Below are 5,006 nucleotides of genomic sequence, written 5' to 3'. Positions count from 1 at the left end.
CCCCAGGCTCTGCTCCCCAGCCCCAGAGAGCGCCCCGCCGCCCTAAGCCCCGCCCCCAGTCCTAGGCTCCGCCCCGCCGCCCAAAGCTCCGCCCCTAGTTCCTAGGGACCGCCCCAAGCCCCTGCCCCACACTGGGGACTGAACCCGCAACCCTGCAACCCGGGCATGTACCCTGACCTGGAATCGAGCCTGGTTCATAGGTCGATGCTCAACTACTGAGCCACACCAGCAGGGCGGGGGTCAAATTCCTTTTTTTTTATCTTTAGTGTTGAAAGTATTACGTATGTTCCCTTTTTCCCCCATTGACCTCTCCCACCCACACAGGGGTCAAATTCTTAACAAATGCAGCAGACTTATGAGGGCCATCCGTTTAGTGGCCCCAGAATAAACGGGGTGGTATAAAGAGCTCTGGAGGAGTCCTGAGGTCAGGTTCAAATCCCAGCTACAGCCCCCTCCAGGCTTGGTCAGGTCTCTCACCGTCTTGATACCGGGCCACAGGATGGTTAAAGCATCTTCTTCCCCCATATTCCGTGACCTTCTAGCCCTGGGAGGGGAATTACCCAGCCTAGACTGGAGGCAAAGCGAACTTCCTCACGTGATCCCTGGCTGGGAGTCAGGAAAGCATGATACCTCACCCACTTTCCAGAGGCGTTTGTTTCCCACCCTGCAACCTTCCCACTCCCGCAAGCGTTCCTTGCTATAAATCAATCGATGAATCGATGAATGAATTGCAAAGGTAAAACCTGTTTAAAAGAGATTTTGAAGAACACATACATGTGGGCAATCAGGAATACTGAAACGAATTTGCTAATTGTGCAAAGGGGCTGATATCCTACAGGACAAGTAAAATGGATGTTTGGGAGCCATCTTTTGCTTCGGGGCTGAAGTCAATTAAACAAAATTCATCCCATTACTATTTGTATTTCACATCTACTCTTACAGAGCTGGATAAAAGACAAGCGAACTGTACATGCCTATAGCACCAGTTAATCCCAGGCCAGCACTCCACCAGACACACGGTAATCTTTCACTAATTTCCAAGTCTTTCACAGTTTCCTGACATTTCAAAATCCAAATGCTTTGTTACTCAAAGTGCAATCTCCAGACCAGCATGTCTTACCTGGGAACTTGCTAGAAATGGAGAATCTCAGACGCCACCCCAGACCTACTGAATCAGACTCTGCATTTTAACAAAATCCCCGGGGGATTCTTAGGCAGATTGAAGTTTGAGACTCATTGTCTAGATTAGAATGTGAGAATTAGAAAGGATCTTGAGAGCACTCTAGTCCAGCCTGCTCATTTTACAGATGAATAAACTGAGGCCTAACGGAGCTGACTGTCCAGCTCAGGGGTGAGGAACCTCTTTTCTGCCAAGGGCCATTTGGATATTTATACCATTGGAGGGCCATACAGAATTATCAACTTAAAAAATTAGCCTGCTATATTTGGTCAAAAATTTAATTAACTCACCCCTAATGCCTTGGCAGGGCCAGACCAGTTGATTTCGCAGGCCTTATACAGCCCTTGGTCCAGACGTCCCCCAACCCTGGTCTAGCTCAAGTTCATAGCAAGTTAGTAAAAGGTCTGTTATTCAAACAGGGTCTCTTAGCCTACTAGAATAGTACCTTTTCAAAAATGCAGAGTGGAAGATCATTAGGAGCTTTAAAAAACTTCTAGTCCAATACTCTCACTTCAAAGGTGAGGACCCTGAGGCCCAGAGATTGGATACAGCTTGCTAAGGTCACATAGATGCTTAAACTGATACCATGGAAACACACACTCTCACTTTAACAGGCTAGTTAATCTTCCGGTATGTCATGCTGCATCCATGTATAACTAAAGGGCCCTTTCTCTAACTTCCCCCAAATACTAATTTCTAAGTAGCCTCTATCCTTATTTTGGTTCGAAGTTGCCTTTCTCTTATAAATTAAAACATTGACGTTTCTGGGAGATTATTTCAAATGGAATTTTTTTAAAAGTCACTTGCTTTACTGGAAAGTTGCTATTTTTACATCAAAGAAGACTGCAGCATGAAAGTAAATCCCTTTCCTCTTAAAGAGCTTACTGCAAAGACACATTATTAAAAGAAAGAGACAAATTGCTGGGCTGTGTAGGAAGTTATCCCATTTTTCATTTTTAAAAGGAAAGGAAATAAAAGCAATACATCTGTTAGTGTCTGCATAGAAAGAAATCTAGAAAAATATGTCCCAAACCAGCGGTCGCCAACTAGTGGTCCGTGGACCACTGGTGGTCCGTGAGGTCCGAAAGGTTGACATCCGCTGTCCCAAACTACTTCCTGTGACAATTCTAAGGACAGTGGGGTCCTATGGGCCTTTTTTTTTCTCTTTATGATAGGTTTCTGTGTCCCTTTTGCTATTAGCTTGTGTGGTAGGCTGAGTAATGGCCCCAAAGATATATAGGTTCGAATCCCTGGGACCTCATATGGCAAAAGAGACTTTGCAGATGTGATTAAGTGAAGAATCTTGATGAGAGAAGACTGATCATCCTGGTGGGCCCCAAATGCAATCTCAAGCGCCTTTATAAGAGAGAGGCGGGGGGAATTTGAGACAGAAGAGGAGGCAGTGTGACCACTTTAACAAATGTCATGGACAATTTTTCATTAAGAGTTCTTGCTGACCTGGAAGTTAAGCCTAGCACTGATGGGCCAAAAGACTCAGGATGATCTTGGCATGTAACCCCCAGAGGTCAATCACCAAGAAAACGGGAGTAGATGCCCTTCTGAAAGTTGCCACAAAGCAATCTTGGCTTTGAGTGGCCTGGAGTAATCAGTATTTTCCTAAGAACCTGATATTAAAAAGTACTCATTTGGGGCACCCCTTCCTGGATACAAACTTTGCTGAAGTGACCTCTTCTGTTGACTTTTAATACATTTTTGTGGTTTTTCCCCCCCAAAAAATGACTTTACCGTTTCTGAGTGTACATGGAAAAAAAAACCCATTTGGAGTGACTTACAGGACAATTATGCTTGGACACAGAGACAGACCTTGGGATTAAGCCTTTAATCTGTTCATTATAGGGAAGAAAAAAATCCTTCCCATTGTTGCAAATCTTCTTAGGCCTTGTGATGGCTTCTGGAAAAAGATAATCCTACTTGAAGAAATGCTGAGGGTATAAAACAATTTTGAGTTACATCTGACCTGAAGAAGGCAGAATTCGTTATTGTTGGTCTGAAAGTGGGCTCTAGGTAACACATGTTTACTTGCAAATACATGAAATGTATCTTGTTCATCTTTTGGCGATACCTGCAATTTTAATACATAAACGTTAATAAGATCCTATAGTTCCTACATCTCTGCCATTAACTTGGCATTTCATCCAACCACCTTTTGACATCTCTTGTATTCTTGTAGAGTTAATTAGCCCTTGACTTTATGTGCATGACTAGTAACACATGTTTACTTGCAAATACATGAAATGTATCTTGTTCATCTTTTGGCGATACCTGCAATTTTAATACATAAACGTTAATAAGATCCTATAGTTCCTACATCTCTGCCATTAACTTGGCATTTCATCCAACCACCTTTTGACATCTCTTGTATTCTTGTAGAGTTAATTAGCCCTTGACTTTATGTGCATGATATCGTCTCTTCCCAAGTAGAGCGTAAATTAATTAAGTCAATCATGATGCTCCTCTGATCCTGGATGAGCACTATCGTTTTATATACAGGGGACAGACAATCGTGTGTCACTCCCAAAATCTAGTTTAGTGTTTTCTAGCCCAAATTCTATAGCAGACGGAGAACATTGGCCTTCGTTTCCTACTCTGCTCAATGTGAGAGGGGTAGGGCCTGTGTATGGAAAGAATTTAACAAGTGCCAGGCACGTGGAGAGGGCTTAGGAACTGGTGGGTCCACAGCAATGATAACAATAATGTCACTGCCCCCTCGATATCCTGCAGTGGCTAGGATTTGTCAGCGCATCCTTCACCTGACAGTGGCTTCCCAGTGACTGACGACAAACACACCCCAAGTAGAGAGGATGGCACCAAATATATGTGTACTTCTACCAGTCACCTTTCAGAACAATCAGGATCTGTGTTTGAGGAGCAGCCTGGAGTCCCTTCTTTCTCATCTCCTCTTTTCCCTCCCTCCACAGTCTCTGTAGTCTTTATGACCCTCCAGGTCCCTCCCCGCTTCCCCCATAAAGGTTCTAAATCTATAAGACAAGCCAGCCTTTCTCTTCCTAATTGATTGCCTTTCCTAGCAGAACTTCACATTCTTATGGTGAATGATCTTCTCACCCTTCCCATCCAGGTATAAGATGAGAAGATTAAAGGAGGAGAAGGGACTGAAAATTCTGGCTGGCCAACCTTACAACAACAACAAAATCACCATCACTCTCACCATTGTCATCACCTAAATTCTGTACCTGGAGCCCAGCAGGAAAGGAGGGAGGGAGGGGGAAGGAAGAAAAAGGAGCTGATCTGGGTTTAAGAGCTTGACCACAGGAGGAGGAGGAGGAGGAGGAGACAGAGAAGAAGTTGAAATGAGAAGAAGAATGTAGAGAAGAAAGAGGGAGAAGCTTCAGGGTGGGGCAGGAATGAGAGACAGGCCCAGGATGGGGAAATGCCAATCTAGAGTCCTCAGGGTTGAAAACAGAAGATGACACCACCACACGCAGTTTATCAGTCAACTGGACTGTCCCCAGAACGAGAAGAAAGATGATAACAGCCCTCAATCATGGACACCTTGGTATAGGCCAGGAACTGAGCCAAACTGGGTGGCAGCAACCAAGCTGCTTCACCCGCCCAATCCTCAGGCTCCTCATCTGTAAAGGGGAAGGCGCAGCACCTCGCTCACAGATTCGTTGTAAGGATTAAGCAAGAGAACAGGTGTAAAGCTGTTGGCACAGTGCCTGGCACTATGTAAATGCAGTCCTTGTCCAACACCATGTAGCTTGATGACTTCAAGAGGTTGGGGAGGAGAGATCCACCAAAGGACTTGTATGCATGCATATAAGCTTAACCAATGGACCCAGACAAC

This window comes from Myotis brandtii, unplaced genomic scaffold (genome assembly GCF_000412655.1).
Source record: "Myotis brandtii unplaced genomic scaffold, ASM41265v1 scaffold731, whole genome shotgun sequence".
Classification (NCBI taxonomy): domain Eukaryota; kingdom Metazoa; phylum Chordata; class Mammalia; order Chiroptera; family Vespertilionidae; genus Myotis; species Myotis brandtii.
Note: the sequence above shows the minus strand (reverse complement) of the source record.